The sequence below is a fragment of the Neolamprologus multifasciatus genome, chromosome 14 (assembly GCF_963576455.1).
Source record: "Neolamprologus multifasciatus chromosome 14, fNeoMul1.2, whole genome shotgun sequence".
NCBI classification, from domain to species: domain Eukaryota; kingdom Metazoa; phylum Chordata; class Actinopteri; order Cichliformes; family Cichlidae; genus Neolamprologus; species Neolamprologus multifasciatus.
Window position 1 is genome coordinate 37,552,498 of NC_140452.1, and position 12,545 is coordinate 37,565,042.

A 12,545-nucleotide genomic window follows, 5' to 3' on the forward strand; every position below is an offset into this window, starting at 1 on the left:
TTCCATTTGATTACATTTTGTATGATGGATTATGCAGAAAAAGTAGAATTGGGCTGAAAGATCTATCGCTTTATCACCTATTCAGGTTGTAAATCGTGTTTTTAAAAAGTAACTAAGTAACTAAGTAATTAATTACTTTTGAAAATAAGTAATCAGTAAAGTAACGGGATTACTTTTTTGGGGAATAATCAGTAATTAGTTACTCGCGGATAATCAGTAACTAGTAATTAATTAATTAAGTAATCAGTAATTAGTTACTGATTACTTTTTTCAAGTAACTTGACCAACACTGTCAGGGATTAAACAAAAAGTGCATCTGGAGGATGAACTTGGATTCTCAGCATAAAGACCAGAAACGCAGCAACTTCAAGGGATGAAAAATCAAGCGACCGTAAAAGTGTCACTGCAGTTCCTCTAATGGCCACTTGGGGCTCCCTCCAAAAGTGAGGCAATCTCATAGAGATTTACAGAATCAAAAAGCATGTTCGCACCTCAGAACAGAAAATGTTCTCTATGGATAAATCCCTATAATAACTGTATTTGGTTTTTTTTTAAAGCTTAACTAAGGATTTTGTGAAGCCACAATGAGGTGGGAAAATAATTTAAGACTACCCCACAAAGAGCACTACAGAAATGACTAGAGATGGCTATAAATGACAACATGAACTCCAGCTGTACTGCCCCTCAAACAGGATTTAAAAGACATGAAGATCGATTCAGTTTTGCAGTTTTTCAACTGTCCTTTCGAGCTACAGAGGACCAAAATTACCTAAAAAACTGAACGAGATTGATATTTATTTTAACAGGTAGAAAGTGAACTTTGAACTTTGAATCAGTCACATACATAAGAAATAGGTTGGTGGTGGCAGGTTAGACTTTTGGTCTGAGCTTCTGTTAAGGCCATGTGGAGACTCCAACAAATCGCTTTGTCAAGCTTCATCACAGCTTCTACAAACTTTAGTGCAAAACAGTTCATCCACCCAAAGTCTGTCCAAATTTTGAAATGTTAACACACACACACACACACACACACACACACACACACACACACACCATATGATCAGTGCTGACACAGATCCTGCCATTTTACACAATCCCTGATTCCAACAACTGTTACAGTATAAATAAATATTGGTATCTCATTTTTTAAAGGAGTCATTGCACATCTTTTTGTTTTTGACAAAAAAACATCTAAAATGTTACCGAGTTAAAAAAAATCAAAACACCCCACACAAGCAACACAGGGAACTTTATACAATCATGCTGTAAATTCACATCCCTTCTTCTAGTTCAGCACTAGATCATTACATCGCCTCAGAGGATTAATAAAATAAGTTCAGTAAATTAAGTGAAACTTTAATGAGCTCCTTGGAGAAATCTGCGTGAAATTTAGAGAACTCATGACACTAAAGGCTTCATGACTTGAAATACCACTGACCTTTGTGTGTTCAAAGTTAACACAAAGAAATCCTTTGGGGTAATAAATTTGCTGAACAAATCTAAAAAGATGAATGCTGCTTCACACTTCTTCTACACACGCTGATTTAGACGAGTGGACACGGACACATACAGGGAGGTTTCTCAGTGGTCTTGTGGGTATCAGGAAAACCCCAGTGAGACACAGACAGGATGAGATCAAAGGAAAAAGTGAAGACCAGGACAGAAGAGATCTTTGTTTTCCTGGAAAGATTAACATCCGATCTGTGTGTCCAGGCTTCAAGTACAGAAGAAACAGATGGATATAGATAGACGATCACTGGTAAATATGAAAACGAGGCTACTAGATAAGAGCGATACGTTAACACAAGCAGCTTCTGGAGAGGGTAAATAAATTCAATCAATTTGTTTACCTGCTAATGCTACAATTTGTTACACTAAATTGAAAGAAGTGCAACCAAAGACTAAAATTCATATCACGCTATCACCATTGACCCCATAAAGCCATCAGACGTGTGTGAACATCTTGGGAAAAAAAGATCTAATGAAAGCGTAACCGTTTGGCAATCCCACGGTCAGCTGGTGATTTTAGTGAGTTGTATCTTTATAAGCAATGAGGCACACTTTGCTCTGCAACACTAAGCTCTTTACAACTACAAAATTCAATTCGGCCTTTACAAAGACACACTCACAAGCATCAAATCCAGCAATGTGCAAAGCATAATAACATCTCACCTCTATTGCAAAACACAGACTTTTACAAAGGTTTTAAAGCGAGGCTCGGGGGAGCTTCAGGAGAATCTGAGCGAAACGATCCATCGGTGCAACGCGCATAAACACACAAGCTTCTGAAGTGAAGTTATCAGGAAGCTAAGCCGCCGCGTGTGTGTGTGTGGGTCTGATTGTATGCTTTTGCTCCGTGTTATCAGAGCAGGGAGAACGGAAGCTCGTGTAACCTCTCGCCTCAGCATTAGCACCTGTCACTGGCCTACAGCGGAGCTGAGATCTGCCAGGCCTCAGGATGCACATGCACACTCAACCACACATGCACACAGACACACACAACAAACATGCAGTGTACTTTAGGTTTTTGCAAATTTGTCACACTTACATGTTTTCAGATTACCAAAAAATGTTGTATTTGATTTTTTATATGAAGTGTGACAAACACGCAAAAAACGAAGAAATCAGGAAGGGAGCAATACAGGAGCGCACAGCCGTCTGCTTCCTGATAGCAAGTGAGGCAGGCAGATCAAAGGTTTTGACCGGTGATAAGAGCAGAAGGTTAGCAAGAGCTTTAGGTTTATCAGGGCAGGCTTTGACCAATATCGGTATTTGAAGGCCAATAGCTTTAGGCTGAAACGACCAATGATCGATGGCAGAGAAGCTCAGAAGGTAGAAATCTCTTCAACAGTATCAGCAGAGCTGTTTTTCTTTTTTGGGAGAAAACTATTTGCGTCTGCTTCTTACGAATGATAAAGTTCCCTCATCCTCTCTTTGTGTAAAAATGTAACGTTCAATTATAGCTAATATGAGGCTTTACTGCTAAGACAAATTTGTTCCGTCATAATATACAGTTATTTCAGTGCAACATTTCCTGTTTCCCTGTCAACTAAAAGTAGACTGTATTTTCTGCTAAAAAGACTGTAACTTTGAAAATGACCCCCTTCACTAAATGCACGTGTTAAAGCCTCACGTTTGCCTCACGTGAACCTCAGAATGCATTGTTTCCACAAAACGCACTGTGGATAATCACACTGACCACATCACTGTACTCAAAAACGTTTTAAATGCACACATGTGAATGCAACTGATCATTTTTTTAAAAAGAAAATCTTAAACCACTTATATTATAATTATTCTCTCCTTTAGTTTTCAGCCTCGGCTGTCCACATTAGGTGATCTGAACTCACGTTATGATTAAATCATTCCATAAAGTGTGTGTTTATCACGACTGCTCTAGATCACTGAGGTCACTGACACTAAAGAAACCAAGCAATGGCTCAACATTAGCTCACGTTACCTAACTAGCTCTCATGTTTCTCGTTGACAATGAAGAATTTCTCAACTTTCACCCCTAAATGAGAATTATTGACTAATTTACTGTCTATACTTTTGCGCACTTTCATCCTGCTGGTGGTTTTTTAAAGATCTGTGCAAACACTGGCAGAGTTCTGACTTTGTTGTTTTAATGAAGTAATACTGTGCATACCGTCTTTATTTTAAATGCAACTTTAATTAATAAAACTTTATCTTTTCACTGTGTTTTTATAAGCAGCACAAGCATCAGCATGTTTTTATTGACCTCTGACCTCCGTTTTTTAATTTCTGCCTGTAAATCTTTGGAAATGAAAAGATGATTCAGTGGCTGGAGGAAGATTGTTGTTGTTCACTCGTGATGTTAAACCCAGCAGGATTAAAAGCCACTCTCCACCCAGCTGTTAGCCCTCACATACTGGCCCTACTTATCCCTCCAGTCAGTGCTACTTTACTTAAAGATTTAATCACGCTGCAACAGCATGCGTGCACATCACAGTCACCTCTCAAAGAGACACGCCAGAATGAGTGCTTTAAAATATTACTGCAGACAGTCAAACTGAGGCTGTTTGCTGAGATTAGAAGCAGCAAAACAAAAACAAATTAATTTTTAGCTTTTAATGTCCACCAAGTCTCCAGTTATCAGTTTAGGGTAGGGGAAGGTTCACATCTACCCCTTTATGTGGATTTTTTTTTTACCTATCTAAATGAGGGGTGTCAAACGTGCGGCCCAGGGGCCACTTGCAGCCCGCGTCACCCCTACTTGCGGCCCATACGTTGACGTGAAGAAATATAATGCAGTTTGTCCCTTTTTTGTTTGTTGTCCAGAGTTATGTTAAAATAAGTTCTTTAAAAAGCCAAAAATGATTGAATATGAAGACGATATGAGCAGAGAGCACAAACACGCTGAGGGATCGGCTGTGTTAGTTCAGTGACAGAGTCACAAACGAACAATAATGTCTGCAGTTTGATTTAAATATGAACACAATGATAACAGACGTGCTGCCACATGTGTGGACAGAAGGAGAGGACCAGTGTGTTTATTTGGTGGTTTAATGAAAGGCATTTGCAGTTTTGTCTTCTTATACAATAATCTAAAACAAACAAACAAAACACGGCATTTTGGTAAATATTTGTGGGTGTTTTTTTGTTTGTTTTGTACTACTTGCAAACTAAAGTGGGCCTCCGGTGAGATGGCCACAGCTCATTTAAGTTTGAGACTCCTGATCTAAATGGAAATCACATAACAAAACGAATCCTGTTTTCAGTTTTACTAAAGTAAAAAAGGGAAAGAAAAATAAAATAAAATAAATAAACTGTCTATTGTTTTCAGATTCAATTGTGCAGGTATGGAAAAAAGGCTCAGGGTAAAAGAACTGCTATGGCTGCATGACAATAACCAATCAGAGCAGAGCAGCCCTATAGCTGGTCATATCTATTACTAATGTTTTTACTACTAGGGGTGCTATGTAAAGAAATGAGAATAGTAATCTATATCTTAACCTAATTGTCTTGTTGTAATGATTCTTATTTGCAAGCACTTTGCAGTAAATCGAATCTGGTGGCCAAAAACATCTTTAACTGTGAACCCAGTTTACAAATGAAGTCGCCCTTTAAAGAAGAAACAATACTGAAAACATGTCTTCATTTAAAGGTTATGAAGCTTCTCACACGGTTGAACTCCAGTCACACGTACACGCACAGACATGCAAACACACACACAAATGTATGTATGTCCTGAGTGCTCATGCCACTGTTTCTGGGTTACCTGTGCAGTAAAGGGCCCAATGCCTCGTTAGCGCTAATTCAATTAGGCTTTACTGCAAGGGGGCTGGTTGAACTAATTCCTTTATTATGGTGCTGTATAATATGTAACAGTGTGAGTGTGTGTGTGAGATTCAGCGGTGGTACTGAGAATTCAGACACTGGGAAAACACACGCAGTCTGTTACCTACAAACAGATCATAAATCAGCTCTGGTGGGATGCACGTTCAGTTATATATTTATGAGGCACATGTCTAGAATCTAATGTTATTCAACACCACGGCTATGCGGCAAATCCTGTTTTTGTCTTAGGACAGCCAATATGTGGTGAGCCTGGGTCAGAAGTGTCACTTCATTTACAACAGCAGGTAGGATTTTGGACATTTCATCGGGAGGTTTTATCTTCACTTTCTCTTAATTGCTGCACAAACTGGTGACAAAAAAGGAACGAATCAAACAAAATTTGATTCATTTTACTCAATTTTTCTCATTTTTTACTGACTCCATAGTACAATTTTGGAAATAGCCTGGATTTGATACTGAAAAGACATTTTATGCACACAAACTGACTGAAACACAGCTTGAATGCAAAAGTTTAACAAAGGTGCCCTATGCCTTGGATTAACTGGTAAAGCCATTCATCCAGTCAACTCCCATTATCAGAAAACATTTAACAAGTTTGATACAGACTCTTTTCTTTATACGATCAACATTTGGAAGCATTGTGTTTTTATTGCTGAGCTGAGTTGTAATTGGATTTTTTGAAACAGAGCTGCTGCAAATTAAAACATTAATTTATAGCCAAATACAGCATCATTTACATTCTATGGCTCTAACTTGGCCAAAACCCACTTTTATTAAACATTCTTGGATGACTCTGCTGTGAACACATACTGACATCCCTTTAGGCTGCGTGTCTGTGCGCCTATCAGAGAAAGACTGAGAGAGGGTCACTGATATCCTCGGGGAGACACAAAGTGCTAGCTAGCTGGCAGAGTAGGTTTGTGGTGCAGGGTTAGTGTTAATGGAGATGTAAGCTCACAGGATTAGCACCCACCCATAGGTAGGTATATGGGAGTGCGTGCGTGTGTTCTTGACAGGCAGGGTCTTTCTTTCATTACATTAAGGCCAGTGCTTCTAAATCATTTACTCCCTTTTACTCCCTTTGCAGTCTCAGTGGTGTCAGCTAAGTGTTAGTAATCTCCATCAATACCACGGTCTGCCTCGAGGCTCTTTACTCACTGCCACACACACACACACACACACACACACACGTATATACGAAAACATACAGTATTCAGACGTGAGGATGCATTAACCTGTATGTAGTTAATTGAGTCCACTGAATACTGAATACCCGACACACACACACACACACACACTCTCTCTCGTTCTCTCTTGCACACACACACGCACACACACACACATGCACACACACACGCACACACACACACATGCACACACTACCACCCACTAAGTTAATTTGAGGTGTTCCAAATTAGACGCCACTTCTTTGCTCAGGATGAGGTTTTAACTGTAATCTATGGCGTCTTTCTTGGCATCATCTCCTCCCATGTTCACATGCGACCAAGCAGAGGTTTCCTTGAAGCCCAAGTCTGACCTCCAACTGATCAAAAGTTGTAATAATAACGTTTGTTGCAGATTTCTGTCGAATGTCAGCCTGAGACCCAAATGACTGAAATGTTTGTACAGCGTGCAGTGCCATATTTATCGTAGGGTTCCGGATACTTTTAAATCCAAAACCAGATTATGACGATAGTTGCAGTTACAGTTCAAGAGATCACAGACACTGTTTAGACAGCCAATCAGAATTCTAGTTAGAAACTTCCAAAAACATGCCTTTGCATTGGTGGAAAAAACCCTGATTTTGAGAACATGTGGCACGAGACAATGACAAGTACGAAACAAATCTTCTCAGGGTTCAAATACGAGGCCACAAACAGGAAGCAGCGGCAAACAGTTGTCAGATGTTTATGTGCAACTCGCACAAACAGAAACACGAACGTTCAACTGGGACATGAAACAGATTTATGTCGCAGATAAAATTTGGAGTATATTTCTGACTCACGCCTGCTGCAGATTTAAAGAGCCAAGGAAGAGGAAAATAATTGTGCTGATAGAGAACAGCTGACTGTGATTAGGGGACTTACTGTACTGACATGCTTGTTTGGCACATATAGAGTAAAAATAGCACTGCTTTCTTTTTTGCCAACCTGTTGTAAAGAGATTTGTGTCCAAATCGGGCAGGAAGTCGTCATGCAGCCATGGCTTGTCTTTTAAAGGTTCTGCTGCACTGACGATTGTTGCAGGAAAAGATGGTGTGGAGGTGAAACGAGTAGTAAAATTAAGGTTGCCTGAGTAAAATGTCTTGATGCAGGCTCAATCTTCCATCCTCGGAAGATTTGAGCAAGAATTCTGAATTGTATCGCTGCTGCTGTGACACGTCTTTCCGAGTGTCGTTTCCTTCCTGTGATTATTCAACCGCCATGCTGCCGAGTTACAATTCTAAGATGTCAGTGTCGTCCTAACTGTGTCACAATCAATCATGCTTTTCCTTGGCATGTGTTGTTATTCATTTTATGTCCAGTTCCTTGAAGAGGTGCAAAATTTAATAAGGAAATGAAAAACACAACATTTCACTTCATGGAAAGGGTACGGGTAAACTTCTGCTTCTACATGAAACAGACACTATCTCTACTTTTAAGATTAGGCTTAAAACTTTCCTTTTTGCTAAAGCATATAGTTAGGGCTGGACCAGGTGACCCTGAATCCTCCCTTAGTTATGCTGCAATAGATGTAGGCTGCCGGGGGATTCCCATGATGCATTGAGTTTTTCCTTTCCAGTCACCTTTCTCACTCACTATGTGTTAACAGACCTCTCTGTATTGAATCATATCTGTTATTAACCTCTGTCTCTCTTCCACAGCATGTCTTTATCCTGTCTTCCTTCTCTCACCCCAACCAATCACAGCAGATGGCCCCGCCCCTCCCTGAGCCTGGTTCTGCTGGAGGTTTCTTCCTGTTAAAAGGGAGTTTTTCCTTCCCACTGTCGCCAAAGTGCTGCTCATAGGGGGTCATATGATTGTTGGGTTTTTCTCTGTATCTATGAAGCGCCTCGAGGCGACTTTTGTTGTGATTTGGCGCTATATAAATAAAAATGAATTGAATTGAATTGAATTACTTACAGTGTAGTGAAAAAGTATTTGTCCTGATTTTTTTTTTATATTTACCAAACTTCTGTGTTTCATATCATTAAGAAAATGTTAATATTAGACAAAGTTCTCATCTTTTAGGAACCATTTGAATTTTCTTTCTAGCCCAAAATGAGGATTATGATAATGTGAAGCGCACCTGTGCATGTTCAGACAGATGTGCCTTGCCTATGATACACCAAATCGGTTTAAAGCGCAACTTCTCTTTCTTCTGAAACCATCTGAATTTTGTCTCTAGCACAAATAGTAATGGAGTTAGGGTAAATTACAAAATGCTTGTAAAATCGACGGGTCAACAGGTCCTTGGTAAATACAGGGTTAAGGTGATGCCACAGCATCTCAGACTTCAGTCCAGAGTTTTGATCAGTTCGCTCTGAAACCTTCATTTTGTTTTTTGTTTTTTGTTTTGTTTTGTTTCCAATACATTCGTTTAATTAAAATGTTCATTTTCTTATTCTTGAAAGAAGAAAGCAGTAGCTTCATTTGACAACAACATAGTGAATATAAATCAGCCTAAAGGAAGTATTATTTGTTGTACCACAGATTTCTTTCTGTTTAAAGGGAGTTTTTCCTTGTCAGCTGCGTACTTCTAGGGAGTTGTGTGACTGTTGGGGGTTTCTCTGGGGTTTTCTTTCTAATAGTGTAAAGTACCTGAATTGAATTCAATTAAGGATTAAAAGTGTGCACCGTTACGTTCTCTCAAAAATCAGCAAAATTAAGTTAGCGATTAACATGCCAAACTTAACTAATGCTGAGTTATAAGTAAAACAAATGGTGATTATTGTAAAATATTTCATTCTGATGAATAAATGAGAGCTCTATGCTGTGGAACTATTGGCATGCTTAATTTGTCTATTAAAATAAAAAGTCTGCAAATCTGGCAAAAGACCATTATGATTTCAATAAAGACACTTTAACACAGGGGTGGGCAACTGCAGGCCTCGAGGGCCGGTGTCCCTGCAGGCTTTAGATGTGTCCTTGAACCAACACAGCTGATTTAAATGGCTAAATTAGCTCCTGCAGTTCTCCAGAGGCCTGGTAACGAACTAATCATGTGATTCAGGTGTGTTGACCCAAGGGGAGATCTAAAACCTGCAGGACACCGGCCCTCGGCGCCTGGAATTCCCACCCCTGCTTTAACAGCTAATTAATTGCTACTCTGGTTGGTTGTACAGTGCCCATATCGTGTGCTGAAACTTTCTTTCATATTCTTTTGTCTAAATGACATTTTACTTATCTAATTCATTAACTAATGATCTGCATGATAGCACATCATTCAAATCTGAGCAGGTATTAGGTCGATTGAAACGACGCTCTATCGTACTGACATAATTTTTGTGATTTAAAACAAAAAAGAAACAATATTAGAAATGTTTTATCAGTTCTTGAAACGACACTGCAGATAAACAAACAACCAAAGGCATCGTTTTCCCTCACTCAGCGTCATCGCAGAGCCAGTACAAAGCATCTTTCATCTGGTCAGAGACGTGGCGCCCACACAACTAAAATTCCCTTCTGGGCGCTAGACATTGTTTTCCATCAAACCAAAACAAAGATTGGGGAGTGTACACTTCACAGTGCTAGCATGGCCAGCTAATTGATTTCAGGCTGGATCGTGTTGCTGTGTAATGGAGCAGGCTAACGTGATGATGAAGCTGGGATGGTCATGGTGATGACTTTCACAGGGGCTCCAGCCTCATTTGTTTGTTTGACAGGCTGCAGGGTTGTGTGTGTGCGGGTGTGTTTCTCCATTTGGCATAAAGAATATGGATTAAGCTGTAGAGGTGACAGATGATATGTTTACAGGAGAATGTTTGCTTTCTGCACGATATTCAATTACAGGGTTTGTGTGTGTCACCGCCTGTGTGTGTAAGTGTATGTGACCATAAGTGTGCGTGCCCAGTCGTTTGTGTGTTACAGACTGTGTGTGAAAGGGTCACAGGCCTTTATCAATCACACAGAATTTGTTCACTTCCTTCCTCGCCGTCATTCTTTCGCCTTGATTCTAATATTTTTTCTGGGAAGTCGTCCAATCCAAATATAAACTAGTGTTATCCACTGTTTACTGGAGATGCAATGCAGCACAAATAAATACCCTTAGTGTTATTTACAAAACTGACTTACTCATACACAATCCACCCCCTCCTCCAACCTCCATAACTGGGTAGAAATACAGCATAGTGTTCTATGATGCCACAATAGGTCCCCATAAGAAATGAAAAAGAGGCAGTGGTCATTTATTCAAAAGCCCGAAATGAAAAACTGTGGCATTTAGTAGGCACTCGGACAGAAAACAGCTCCGTATTAAAACAACACAAAGGGCTGGATTGGTGCAAGCAAACTGTTTAGGGCTGCAGTGAGAAAAAAAAAGTGAAATAGGATCCAGGAAAGCCAATTTGAGTAGAAGATATATACGTCTGAAAGGCCTAACAGATAGCAGCACGTTGCACAGCTGTTTAGAACACTATTAGACACAATGTTACACTTTTGGAATGTTGTTACAGTGACAGTAACTGTAACCTTTGGTAGGTCGATTACACAGCAAACAGCGGAGATATTGTGTTCCTGTTAAAGTCAAAGTAAGCTACCACGAATGTGGACTTTTCACTGGATGACGTGGCCGAACGATGTGCCACTGTGACCAGGCTCTAATTTTTTTCAATTGATGTTTCACTTTGTAGCAAATGTTCTACCCTAATATGAGCTAATCGTCTAGCTTGTACTTGCATGTTGTTATTACTTAAGTAATGCATATTAGATGAAAAGCTTTGTTAATGGCAGCGCATTTAACTCACTTCTTTTGGAAGTATCCCACACGCGTCATTTAGCTTCATACATTCACAAACATTCATGCATAGTTTTCTAGGGATTCAACTTTTGTGCTTGAGGAAGATTCAAGTTAGTGTGCACATTTCCTTTAATATAGACGGTGTATTATAGTGTCTGTAATAAAGTGTTGTGATCAGTGGTACTGAAGTCTAGATGAATCAGCACAAACAGGAGTCCACTGTCTGAGGCCATAAAAAGATGATTAGTAACATTCACTAGCGCAGCGATGAGCTCCTGACTGAAACTCTTCAGGTAAACCATTCCTCTGGTCCTAAAGCTTATAGAAAACATCTATTTAAAGAATCCTGAAATAAAAGAAATCTATAATCTATAATTGATTAAGACCACACGGCAGAGTTGAATATGTCAAGATTTTTGTTGGGAGTGACCAGGATGGACCAGAACAGAAATGACTAACACAGCTCAGGCAACAGGTACAGGTCAAGTCATGTGGTTTGAAGACAAGGTTATAGAGGGAAGGCTTAGATGGTTTCCACAGGTGTAGATGAAGGCTCGTGGATATAGTTGGAAAAGGAATGTTAAAGACAAAGGTGCCAGGTAGGAGGAAAAAGAGGAAGACCACTGATTAAGTTTATGGATCAGAGAGGACATGGACAGGGTGGATGTGACAAAAGAGGACACTAGTGATCCACTACGGGAACCCCAGAAGAGAATAAATAAAGAAGAAAAATGAGCATAAATGGAAAAAACAACTTTTCACATTTCTGTTTGAACCAAATGTCAAAGTTGTTGCTGACAGAGCTCTCTTTTCAAGAAGTTTTTTTCAGGTAGGAATGTAATCCTATATTCATTGTTGGGGATATATGTGCATATATGTGCATATATGTGCATATATGTGCATATATGCATTATTCCTGTGCATTATTTTTGTGTGGCAACTGCATATAGGCAATAAAAAAGAACAGAAATAAAATGCAGAGTGAAGTTCAAACCCTGGCTCCCTTCTCACCTCCACACAGCGGGCCAATCGCCGCTTGAAGTGGGGGTGATTGTTGGACTTTTGGTTTCTGAAAGCAACATGTCAGGGGACGGGGGTTTCCAAAGTTATATGACTAGCTGACAAGTGGTCCACTGTATTATGAAGGTTCTCTAACCTCAACCAAGTGTTTTCTGGTGCCTAAACCAAACTTTGATGAGGGAGCCCGCAGTTTGTTTTCTGTTGACGTGCTTCTGCTCTGGATGACAGGCTGGACAGAGGCGTGGTGATGCATGCTTTGGCGTGCG

General features: G+C 39.8%; 1 protein-coding gene and 1 long non-coding RNA gene across 5 annotated transcripts in view; both read right to left on the reverse strand.

Annotated features, from left to right (window-relative positions):
• Positions 1 to 12,545, reverse strand: part of bcas3 (BCAS3 microtubule associated cell migration factor) — a 367,208-nt gene that overhangs the window by 40,007 nt on the left and 314,656 nt on the right. The window lies entirely within an intron of this gene.
• Positions 23 to 12,545, reverse strand: part of LOC146504604 (uncharacterized) — a 14,392-nt gene continuing 1,869 nt past the window's right edge. Inside the window, exons 1-2 of the long non-coding RNA XR_014868707.1 lie at positions 8,441 to 12,545; positions 23 to 7,947 (exon numbers count right to left, since the gene is read on the reverse strand). The exon at positions 8,441 to 12,545 is cut by the window's right edge and continues 1,869 nt beyond it. This is a non-coding gene — a long non-coding RNA (uncharacterized LOC146504604). The remainder of the gene's footprint in view (positions 7,948 to 8,440) is intronic.